At 33.7% G+C, this 13,306-nt stretch overlaps 1 pseudogene across 1 annotated transcript in view; it reads left to right on the top strand.

Annotated features, from left to right (window-relative positions):
• Positions 1-13,306, top strand: part of LOC309662117 (DNA-directed RNA polymerase III subunit RPC4 pseudogene) — a 47,416-nt pseudogene continuing 34,110 nt past the window's right edge. Inside the window, exon 1 of the transcript in view lies at positions 1-13,306. This exon is cut by the window's right edge and continues 34,110 nt beyond it. The product of the transcript in view is annotated as a DNA-directed RNA polymerase III subunit RPC4 pseudogene (transcript).

The raw sequence follows: 13,306 nt of genomic DNA on the forward strand, positions 1-13,306 counted from the left end.
AATATTTGGAGGAAGAGAGTCACCTTTAATTTATGCTGGTTCACAGCTTTACTTGAAATTTTTCAAAAAAAGAAAAAAAATCAATATTTCACAGAATGTTCATGTTTTCTTCAATAGAACACAACCAGTTGCAGTACAAATTTACCTAATGAATTCTCAACCTACCAGGGTGAGCTCTACTCACATAAAAGGCACAGTCAAAACCTATGCACAGCTTTGTTCCAAAAGGCTCTTTATACTTTAGTTCAACAATGCAGGAAACTCAAGATAAAAATGATATTATTAACTGGATATAGAGAGTTCTCTGTTAAAACCATAAAACGGTTATGCCAACATGAGAGTCACTTTAATGTACTCACCTCAGGCCATTTACTTCTTCACCTCTGTCAGAATCTCTGCAGAACATCCACATCGGTACATAACAGATGCATCCTATTTTCTGTAGCTGACAACAAAGAAACAGAAGGGAACACATCCTGAACCACAGGCCAGAAACACTCGTGTTTTTCACTAAAATTCTTCCATGCCTTAGGCGCCTCCTAACCTAGAATTCCGAGCGAAGGACAACCATATCTCACAATTTTGCCTCAGGTATCTCAAAGAATTTAAGAGTATGAAGACATCTAAGTAAAGTTAGATTAAGAGTCCCAGTCTCCAGAAATTCTTCTGTTTGCAAAGTTATTTACATTTCTGCGCCTGTGACCTGTAAATAAAACTGAAGAGCCGCTAGAATGAAAACATGTCTTTGGGAAACTGTTTTACAGAATAGGCACAAGAGAGGCCTGAAGGGTCCTTACCATCTTCTACCATGTGTTTTCTAATCTTTGTTGCAAAGGAAGAACATGTTTCTTTGTATTCTGTCCTTTACTTATACAAGAATTATTGTTAAAATTCCATTCTGCAAATAATAAACACAAGGCTTTAACCTTTTATATATATTTAATTTCATTGATGAATGAGAAAAAACAAATATTGAGGAAGCAAAGGCAGTTTTAGTTACCAAAGAGTGAAAAATGGGAACTGTACCAAAAACTATAATCAAAAGCAGTGGTAGCAAATGTAACTATAATCTTCTAAAACAACCCAGGTAATATAGGTGTGTAAGTTGAAAAAAATAGTGGTGATAAAATATTTTGAAATACTGTTTTTGAACATTTAAGTTTGTGTCTCTAAATAATAGGAAATGTAAGAAAAACAATATTTGCACATCTTCCCGTCTCTAAGAATAAAGTGTATATGTGGTCATTCTTAGTTCTCACTTACCATATCACACTTTAAAAACCTCTCACCCTCATTTAAGTCCCATTTTAAGTGAACAGAAAAATTATTCAGGTACATTTAATTTGTATCTCCCTGCAGAACATAAGGAATGATATAGAGTTGACCCTTGAGCCATGCGGAGGTTAGGGGCTCTGACCCCCCAAGCAGTTGAAAGTCCATATATAACTTAGAGTGGACTCTGTATATAGGATTCCTCCATATCCTTGATTTAATATCCAGGAATTCTATTAACTTTGGATTATTTAGTCCTACAGTAGTTATTGAAAAAAATCCACATATAAATGCAACCACAGAGTTCAGATCCTTGTTTCTCAAGAGTCAACTGTATTCAAGAGAAGAAGTAAAGGACTGATTAAAGATAAAGAAATACAAGTCAAAGAAGAGATCATAAAATCTAAAATTATGATAACATTAAGCTTATGTTTATAAAACAAAGGCAGTTTGTCTTTATCTTACAGTATAGGCTGGACAAATAGGTTGATAAAGTGTTTTGTTGGTTGTAGCATATGGAGGGACATCGGAGAGCTGTATCTTTTCCTTTTCTGACAGTTGGCACACTTAATTCAGGTACCATCAGGTCTTACCCGAGTTACTTTAGTAACATCACATCTAGGACAATTGCCTCTGATTTATGCACCCATCCCTATGGGAAAAAAAAAAATTATCTTTCTCTATTAGTGTTCTCCTTTTTAAAGTAAACAGCAATAATAAATGATTACACCAACTGCAGTTGATTAAAATCTATCTATGGAACCCACAATTGTGGAGAATATAGTGCCATCACTTTATTACATGAGACATTATCTTTTAATCCCATCTCTTTCTGGAATATCTCCCCATAGGTAGAGTTAAACCCTAAAGTTCCTACAGCAGATAATGCTTCCTTGAATTAGAGAATGTAAGGAATGTGTGCCATATTTTATATGTCTGCCATCCTATGATCAGTGTCTCTTTTTATTTGCATCCCCTGAGCTTGGTATAAAGAAACATTGTTAAAAAGTAATGGACGGATAAATTAAAATTGCCCTCTCCTATATAGATTTCTTCTCTACCACATTTTGTGTTCTCCTATCACATAACAGGCATATCCCAATATTCCTATCTAGAACAACAATAATCACTAACAAAGACTCTCCACTTGACCAAACTTTAGTCAGGCTCCTCTGAGCATTTTTCAGACTAGGCATCATCTTTGGGCTTCCATGTCCATCCTTGAAGAGTCTACTTTTGGCAAGAATCCTGCTAAAGCAATTTGTAGAGAATCTCCTACCTCTGTTATCTGATCATCCTCAATATCTGATCAAATTCCTCTATCCCACACCATCATTTCCCAGGTGATATCTGATCACCCTGGCCTACCTTCAAGCAAGAATTATGTCAAGTTAGTTTAGAAAGAATCCCCCTACCCTTTATGCCTCTTCTCAGTAATTTTCCATTTAGCAACCCCCCTCCCCCAACTGCTCCTTGGCTATCAATCCCCATTTTCCTCTTTTGTATATATTTAGAGTTCAGCCTGATCTCTCTCCCATGCTGAGATACTCTTGACACCTGTGGTGATAGGTCTTACTTTTTTAACAAGCATCAAAATAACTTATTCTTTAACACCACCACCAAAACGAAAAAACGAAAAAAAAAAAAATGGCCACTGTTAACCCTTTTCCCCAATAGCTGAAGCACTATTTCTTTGTTTCTTACTTCAGCAAAGTTCCTCACAGAATTGTCTACATTTGGCCTCAAATTCTTCTCTACCAGCTCTCTTTTAAACCCACTTTAATCAGGATTTCACAGCTACTATTCCACCAAAACCGTCCTTGTCAAGATCACCGAGATGGAGATATTTGATCCAAGTCTTGAAGGAGGCAACGGAGAAAATTACTCAAAACTACTGCCTAAGAGAAAGCAAGGGAGACAGTGAGACTCCGTGTAGTAGAAGACATGTTCAGAATGGAAAAGGTGTCAGATGGAGGAAGAATTTTATGTTATGAAGATACTGTCAACTCTACCCTGCCCTTAGAGAATTTGGAACAGAGCAGTGATATGGTAAGGAGATTACCCTGGCTATGGTACTGGTACTGACAACAGACAGAAGTGGAGATGGCTGGAGGCAGGGAAACCAGTTGGGAGGCCATGGAATAACAAGGAACTAGATAACATTGCCTTTGGTCCCAGTGGTTTGGGGTGGATGCGGGTAGTAAACCGTTGAGGGAAATTGGATGCATTTTCAAGGTTGAAGCAACAGGATTTGCTGAAGAAATTGACATAGAGTGTGAGAAAATGAATCAAGGATAATTCAAAGATTTCCTCGTTATCAATGGAGAATATGGTATTTCCATTTTCAGTCCTGCAAGAGGATTGGATTTACAGGGAGACTTCAGTGTGGGAAACGTGAAGACAAGTACAATATGAAGTGGGAGGTAACTTTTCCTTAGTTAGGAGAAATTGAAGCATGTTTCAGGCTGAGGATAAGGATCCAGTTAAAAAGGAAAAAAAAATGGATCAGAAGAGAGGTGGGAAAATTGCCTGAGAAATATCCCTGTGGAGGAAAGTACAGATGGGATATAATGTATAAGTGTGGATTTTGGACTTGAAGAAGCACATGGAAACTCAGCAGGGAGATGTGTTTTCACCTTAATTGCTCTTTCAGGAGCACCTTTCTTGAAACGTCCTTATTGAAATATCTTCCTAATGCTTTTCATTGTTGAGGTATATGTTACATACTTTGAAACGAACAGTTATTAAATATAAGTACTATAGGTTTTGACAAATGCATACATCCATGTAAAGTGTGCTTTTATTAAAATATAGACATAGCTCCCTTTGTCTCAGTTTCCAATCAACAACATCCCCATTCTCACCAAATCCCTGGGAGCAAATTCTCTTCTGCTTTCTTTCACCACGAAACAGCTTTGTCAGTTTTAAACTTGATAAATGAAATGATAAAATATGAACTCTTCCGCTTGTGGTGTCTTTTGTGAAACTTAATGCCTTGGGATTTATACATGTTAAGTGAATCAGTAATTTGTCCTTTTTATTCCAGAGTTGTAGTACATTGTATGAACATACACATGTTATTTATCTACACCTGATGAGAGATATTTGAGTTGTCTTCTGATTTTTGGTGATTATGAATGAATTTGCTAGAAATATTATTGTAAAATTCTTTATATTGGCATATGATTTCATTTCTCTGGATTAAATGCTTAGTCGTAGAAAGGTTGAATTATAGGAAAGGTATATTTTTAGCTTTATAATAAATTACCATATTGTTTGCTAAAATGATTGTTTTACACTCTCACTAGCAATGTAGAGTTCTGGTTGTTACATTCCTCACCATCCCTCAGTTGGATGTGTTTCTCTATCTTGTTATAGATTTAACTACATTTCACTGAAGATGTTGAATACTTTTTCAAATGCTTGTTTAACTATTTGACATTTTCCTCTGTGAAGTGTTTCTTCAGGTCATTTTAATTGTTGTTGTTCATTTCCTGGTTTGTCTCTAACACTGGAGTTGTTTTATGCATAATACATATTTCGGGATTCAGACATATGTATTATAAACATTTCTCCCAGTCTATTGCTTGCCTATTCATTTTTTAAATGTGTTTTTCAAAATGCAGATGTTTGAATTTTGATAAAGTCTGATTTTGCTCCTCTAAGATGATAAAGTAATCTTCTATGACTATGGCTGAGAGAGGAAGAAGGAATGTCACTGGGGCTGTTTTGCATGGGAGGTGCAGGAGCTGTGGCCACCTCCTGCTATCATATCATGGTCAGAGCAATCTGGCAGTGGGATAAACTTGAGGTGTTGGCAACATTTCGGGAAAGCTTCAGCAAGGTGTTTTCCTATGGAGGAAGGCTCCAGTTGCAGTTCTAAAAAAACCAAAGGTCCAATGCCCCTCCCCCATCCCCACCTCCCACAGACTAAGGTGCCCACCCCTAGGTGCCCAGTTGTTCTCTTCCTCAACCTCAGAGATTCAGTTCCTTGTGCCTGGACCGTTCTTCTGTTCAATCTCCTTTTCAGTGACCCCAAACTTAAACTCAAACATCATTTACTCCAGAAAACTTTTCCTTGACCTTCCCCCACTCCCCAAGACATCCCCCCCCAACTTCCACCACCATCATTTAATCCTCTTTAACACTTGACACTTCTCATTATCTTTTTAAAAAAATAATGTCTCTACTCTCTCTATTCTGTTTCAGAATCATGTCAATTTGTTTTTCACTGTACTCCCAAACCGAAGCAGCATTCCACGTTCATTCTTTTCTAACTTTCATTCTCGTTAAAAAATCAACTCTTTTCAAAGTCCATTTGTGTAAATGTGTTTTAGAGATACTTCTTTTAACTGAAAATATGGTATAGGAACCTACGTGACTTCAACAAATAAAGGGTCCTGAACCACGAAAAGCCACAACAGAACAGGTAAATAACTTATTTCTATGTTTTAGCAATTTAAATGAAAATGAGGGAAAATTCAGTTATTATTTTATTAGACGTATTTATGAATTTTTAGTCATATGTCAAAATACACAAACATATTAGTAGCTTTGTAAAATGTCTTATCATAGATTTCATTTTTCTTAAGTTAACTTTATAATTATGTTATTTAAAAAGAAGTACACACAAGCACTCATACCCTTACACACACACACACACACACACACACACACATTTTGCATAATATTTTCTCCAGACAGACACTTTTCTGATTCCAAAAAGCAGTGTTCACTGAATTAATTGAAATTAAATCTGAGGTAAATCAAATAGCATCACTAGATTTAGTAACTAAAACAATGAGAAACATGTTCAATTATCCCAAATTTCCATTCGCTCTAAAAGGTAGAAGATGCAACGTGACACAAAATTATCATTGTAAATGAAGAATCTGTAGAGAATGATAATATGTTACTTCTACCTACAAAGCTACCAAACTCCAGTCTACCATGTACAGAGACTGGAAGTCATCACCCCCATCCTCACAACAACAACACAAAATGCTGAACAAACTGAAAATCAACAACTCTCCTTGGATCCATCAGAGAACTGAGGTTCCAGGGCAAACTTATGCCATAAAAACTGGAGCGATAGACAGGCACATACAGAGAATCAAAGATCATGTGAGGAGTAGCCCAGATGCAGAAGCCCAAAGCTGGAGCCAATATCAGTAGGAACATTTTAAACTCTAAGTAATAAATTGCTGGAGGCTTAGTACAGACTAGCTTGTGACTTAAAGACTTTGAAGGAGCCCAGTCTTAGGGATGCCCCCACAATTTTGTAAGGAGGGCTACCAGATTCTCACTTTCAACACTTGAAATAAATCTCCTCCTCATTCCAGCAGAGAGAAGGGGAAAGCAGTCACCATTTTGAAGTAGTATTATGCTCTCTGTTTTTCTTAACAAGGTCTGCCCTTTAAGGAAAGTATTTTACAAGAGCTTGATCAACTGAGATTTTACCACAGTCTACCCAACCTGTGGGAAGAGAAAAATCCAACTCCAGGCTTTGATATGGAAGAAGGAAAATACCCAACTCAGGTTCAATGAAAGACACATGCCTAATCATAGAACCATAGAGCACTTCCCCTGTCTTAACACTTTACCACCATATCAGTAAAGATCCTATATAACAACAGGGGATTACAGATTTAAAAAAAAAAAAAAAAAAAGCCCTGCAAGTCTCAGACCCTATTTGAGGAGTCTCTAGGAAAATCCAAAGAAAACAAGAGAGATAAAAACAAAGATATTAGAGGAAATTTTAGCCTCTGACACCTATACCTAAAGCAAACAGTAAACACATCTGAACTCCTAGCCAGTTAAGCATAAACATCTCACATAAAAGACCTATCTACTTCAATGCTTTTACTGGATACATCATCACCCCTGGCTTTCAACAAAAAATAACAAAGCATGCTAAAACACAAAAATACAGTCTGAAGAAACAAAGCAAGCATCAGAACAAAACTCAAATATGGCAAGAGTTCTTGGAATTATCAGAATAGGAAGACTATGATTAATAAAAAGACTATAATTAATATGCTAAGGGCTCTACTGAAAAAGTGGACACCATGTAAGATCAAATGAGTAATGTAAGCAGGGAGATTAAAATATTAAGAATCAAATTGATATGCTAGAAATAAAAAACACCCTAACAGAAAAAAAAGAATACCTTTGATAGGCTAATCAGTAGACTGGATAAGGCCAAGGAAATAAGCAGTGGGCTTGAGGATATATCCATAGAGATTTCCAAAATTAAAAATGCAAAGACAAAAATAAAAAGGAAAATATGGAACTGAATATCCAAGAATCTTGGGACAACTACAAAAGATGTAACATATCTGATAAAAGGCTTGTATCCAAAATATATGAAGAACTCTTAAAACTCAACAGTAAGAAAGTAAACAACCCATATTAAACATAGGCAAAATACATGAACAGACACATTATTCAACAAGATAAACAGATGGAAAATAAGCAAAGGAAAAGATGTTCAAAGTCATATGTGATTAGGGAACTGCCAATTAAAACAATATGATACCACTACACAAATATTAACCTGGTCAAAAAACAAACAAACAGAAACCTTAAAATACCAATTGCTGGTGAATTTGCAGAGCAGTAGGAATACTTATTCATTGCTGGTGAGAATGCAAATTGCTACAGCCTATTTGGAATACAATTTAACAGTTTCTTATAAAGCTAAACATAAGCTAAACATACAATTTAGCAATCACCATCATAGGTGTTTACAAATGAGTTGAAAATTTATGTCCTCACAAAAACCTACCCATGAATGTTTCTAAAATCTTTATTGATAATCGCCAAAAGTTGGAAGCAACCAAGATATCCTTTAGTAGATGAATGGATAAACAAACTGTGGTACATTCATACAAAGAAATATTATTCAGTAACCAAGAAAAATAAGCTATTAAGCCATTCACACAAATATGTACACAAATGGTGGAAACTTAAATGCTTATTGCTAAGAGAAAGAAACCACCCTGAAAAGACTACATACTGAATGATTTCAACCACATGACATTCTGGAAAAGGCAAAATTGCAAAAGATGAGTGGTTGTCAAGGACTGTGGGTGGGGGGGAGGGAGAGAAGGATTAAGAGGCATAGCATAGGGAATTTTTAGGGCTGTGAAACTTTTCTGTGTGATACTATGATGGTGGATTCATGACATTATGCATATGACAAAACTCATAGAATTGGTCAATATAAAAAGTAAATTCCAATGCAAACTATGGACTTTAATTAATAAAGTATTAGTGCTGGTTTATCAATTATAACAAGCATACCATACCAATGTAATATGTAAATAGTAGGGGATACTATGGGAAGGGGTATTGGGAGTATATGAGAAATATTTGTACATACTGTTAACTTTTCTGTAAACCTTAAACTTCTCTGGGAAATAAAGTCTATTAATTTTTTTAAAAATGAAAATAAAGTGACTTAAGAGAAGCTGTAGAATATTCTGTTTTTACTTCAAGAGGATAATGAAATCAAGAGAAGCTCATTTGGCATTACTAAGACACAGGAATTGATTTTATTATCATGACTCTCTTTCCCCCAAAATTGATAAAATTACATGGGTAAACATAAGGTTTTCTTTTCCAATCAGAAAATACTCTTTACCCAAATTTTTAACAGAAGTTTAATGAAAAGAAATCTATTTCTAATTTTAATTTCTGTTGTTAAATAAGTAAGAATAAAACAAATATCTTAATTAGGGTGCATTAAAATTTTCATGTACTAACTTGCCCATTCAGTATTCCTGAACAATATTACATGATAAAAATACAGATGGAAATGAGTTAGTGATAGATATTTAATTTTCAGTAATTTTTAATATAGATATATATTTATGTATAAGTTAAATTTAATGTTATTTCAATATATAAAATATATTTAATAAATATTTTAATATATATTAATTAAATATATATGTATTAATGTTAAGGTGATATTTATTTGCATTTTAATTAAAAATGGTCTCTGTGCTATCTGAATTTTTTGAAGTTTGTAAGGATTAAATTTAGAAATAGTGTTTATTCAACTTCTGTCAATTTTTAAGCTGTTTTTTGGTACAGGGTGGCTAGACATACATCCATATATTCAGGGTTATTAATTGTGCTGGTAAGATATTTTAAATGCCTTTTTGTTTATTTGTGGTGTGAGATAGAGTTAGCAAATGGATATATAAATGATCCATTACAAATTATTAAAAAGATAATTATTTCTCCACTTTCCTGCAGTATGACCTTTTTGTGATTCAAGGGCTCTATATTTATGGGTAGTTTTCTGGGTTGTTTATTTTACTTCAGTGTTTTTTTTTCTTTCTCTTCCAGCTCTAACATCACTCCATCTTAATTTTTATAACTTTAAAAGAAGTCTTGGTGTCTGATAGAGAAATCACTCATCCCCATTTTCTTCACTTCAAGATTCTTTTCTATCCTTGACTATTGATTTCAATATAACAAATTTGTTAAATTTAACACAAAAAATTTTAGCCTATATTGAAACTCAAATTCAATTTAGTGGGTTTTTTAATGAAAAAATGAGTGTGCATTTCTTCCTTTTCAGATCTTATACCTATTATTTCCCTTTTCATGACCTATTGCACTAGTTAAGACTTCCAACCCAATGTTGAATAGAAATGTTGCTGGCAGATGTCTATGTCTTGTTCACATCTCAAAATGAAAGTTCAAATATTTTTATTAACAAGTATGATATTTTCTCTAGCTATGTTGTAGATCCACTTAGTAGTTGCAATTGCTAGGCATTCACAAAATTGTATCCTCTCTTCTAACTGGGCACAGATCTGCTGTACGTTTACCAGTTTCAATTAACCTTAGGAGAGACTGACTTAGGTATAAATAGTTATAGGAATAAGTGATGTGCTCCACTCTGGCTTAGCACATAAAAGCTACACAATCAATTTTTTTTCTACTTATTGTAGTTGAAAGTAAAGTCTATAGAGTATATTTGAGAAATGTAATAAAAGGAACTTGGTTCCTGTATCTCTACTTTGAGAAGAGTTTCCCAGATCGATCCTTTCATAAGGAGCCTATATACTGAACTATTGTATAGTCAAGAAAAATTATATCCTGTGATCACTTAAATTTGGGGATCATATGCTAAAGCAGTTAACTTACCCTAATTAATACATCTCTATCAATGCAAAAAAGTCCCCTTCTGTTACTGGTTTGCTAGTAGGTTTTATTAAGAATGGATATTGAATTTCATCACTAACTTATTCTGCATCTACTGAGATTATCATATAAAATTTCTCTTTTAATGGTTAACATGATGGACTACCTACATTGATTTTCTAAAGCTAAAATAATGTTAAATATTTGCTCTAAACCTAACTTGATCTTCATAATATGTATATGATGTACATAGTATATTTTTCTTGGACTTACTTTCTTGGTTTGTTTAATTTTCATTTCTTATGCTGTTCCAGTAATAAGGTGTTCTAAGTTATAAATGATTTGGGGGAAAAGTATACACAATTTAAATTGGGAAGACATTTTATATGTTTGGAGCTATTAATTAAAAGTTTGTGTATGCTCACCAGAAAAATCTATCTGTGCCAATTTTATGTTTGAGAAATCATTTGGTTATTGATAATAATTCTTTGGTATTCATATTCATGTTTCCTATTTCTTCTCATGTAATCTTTGGCAAGTTTCATTGTTCTGTGAAATTTTATCTTTCATATATATTTCAAATTATATGTATATCATATATATTTCATATTATTTGGAATATAATTATTTATAGTATCCACTTTTTCATTTTATAAGTGGTACTTAATGCACATATTTAACCGTTATGTATAAAAACTTGCATCATCACATAGATCAAAATATGTATTTTATTTTAGTATTGCAGCAAGCTCTTTCATGGCCCTTACTAGGTAAAAATCTTTGGATATCTAGAAATATAGATTTATTTTTCACAGTTTTGAACTTCATACATTGAACTCATACATGTGCCTTTTGGGTTTGTCTTCCTTTACTCAATATTATGTCTGTAAGATTATTCATATTCTTGAGTATAGCAGTCATTCATACTTTTTTATTGTTGCATAATTTTCCATGGAATAAATTTATCATAATATATGTTAGTTTAAAAACCTTATCTGAAACCTCTGTTAACTGGATTGCTGTGGGTCTGTATCTATTGCCTTTTGTTTCACTTGACTTTTGCACACATTTTCTAGTTTCCTGCCCTTGCATGGCTATATTTGAGAGAGAACATTTGTATGAGGTTTCTTCTCAGTTTGATGTTTAACTAAGTAACTATATTCCTTATTTTCTTCCTCTTTCACTTCCTTTCTTATTTTCTTTCCTTCCTACCTTTTTGTTTTGTTTTTTCCAGATTTCAAAATGCTATTTGAGATACCTGACAAAATATGCACAATAGGAAAGGCTCATAAAGCTATATAGACATCAAGGGAAATAAAAGTTACAATTAAGGACGAAAATAAACCCAAAGGTTATGTTTATAATTATGGTAAAACATGGTTTTATTTGATGGGACTGTCTCAAGAGTCCAGGAATAACTGAATTTTACCTAAGATCAGAGTAACACTATCTAAAAAATTAACAAGAAGAAAAATAAGACTATACAGAGTATTATTGTTGTAATCTAATCTTACATATTAATATTTTTCTCTGGATGGCTAATCTAATGCACAATCCTACTAATCAATACAAGTGAAAGTGAAATTAGATACATTGACTGAAAATGTTTTAAGGATCAATAACATGATCCAGTAACTCTGGAAGTTTGAAGGTTGGCCTACATTTATTACTTTACTATTGAAATGTATCTGGTTTTATATAGTACTAGATCTAACATAATTTTGCTTATATTTGGTGTGTTGATTTGAATCTTCAGAACATGAAAAATGCATTATTATCATCCAACTCAATAGCAAAAAAACAAGCAATCCTATTAAAAAATGGGTAGAGGATCTGAATAGATATTTTTCCAAAGAAAACATACAGATGGGAAAGGAGTACATGAAATGGTGCTTGACATCACTAATCAGTGGAGAAATGCAAATCAAAACCACAGTGAGATATTACCTCACACAGTCAGAATGGCTATAAGCAAAAAGACAAGAGAGGATGTAGACAAAAGGAAACCCTTGTGCACTCTTTCTTGGAAATGTAATTGGTGCAGCCACTGTGGAAAACAGTATGGCAGTTCCTCACAACATGAAATCCAGAACTGCCATATGACTCAGAAATCCCACTTTTGGGTATTTATCTGAGGAAAAGAAAAACACTAATTTGAAAAGATATCTGCACCCCCATGTTCATTGGAGCATTATTTACAATAGACAAGACATGGAAGAAACCTAAATGTTCATCAATGGATGAATGGATACAAAAATGTGGTATACATATATACAATGGAATATTTTTCTACCATTAAAGAAGAAGGAAATCTTGACATTTGTGACAAAAATGGATGTACCTTGAGGGCATTACACTGAGTGAGCTAAGTCAGATGGAGAAAGGGAAGTACTGTATGATCTCACATATATGTGGAATCTAAAAACAAACAAACAAACTCATAAATACAGAGAACAGATTAGTGGTTGCCAGGGGTGGGAGGTAAACACAATGGGTGAAGGTGGTAGATAAAAACACTCATTATAACCAAACCTCTTGGCTTTGCTCATATTATCTAATATGTTGCTCTTGCAAGGTTATATTTGACAATGACCTAAATGTTAGTATGAAACTTGTTCCCAGTTTGAAATTGAATTAAGTAATCTTAAACCCCCCTGTAAAAGAAAAGGCCAATATACTATAAAGACACTGTAAAATATGAATTATATAATAGATAAAATGGTATTTTAATGGCGTTTTTTCCCATTAGCAGCATGCATGTGAAAAGCATTTTCTACTGTAACGAGTTTAAAGTTGTATTTACAAGCTGGTAATCATCATTCTCCTCCAGTATAAAAACTCTTACATGAAATTTTGATATTCATACACAGTC

This window comes from Balaenoptera physalus (assembly GCF_965194825.1).
Source record: "Balaenoptera physalus genome assembly, chromosome: 5".
NCBI lineage: Eukaryota > Metazoa > Chordata > Mammalia > Artiodactyla > Balaenopteridae > Balaenoptera > Balaenoptera physalus.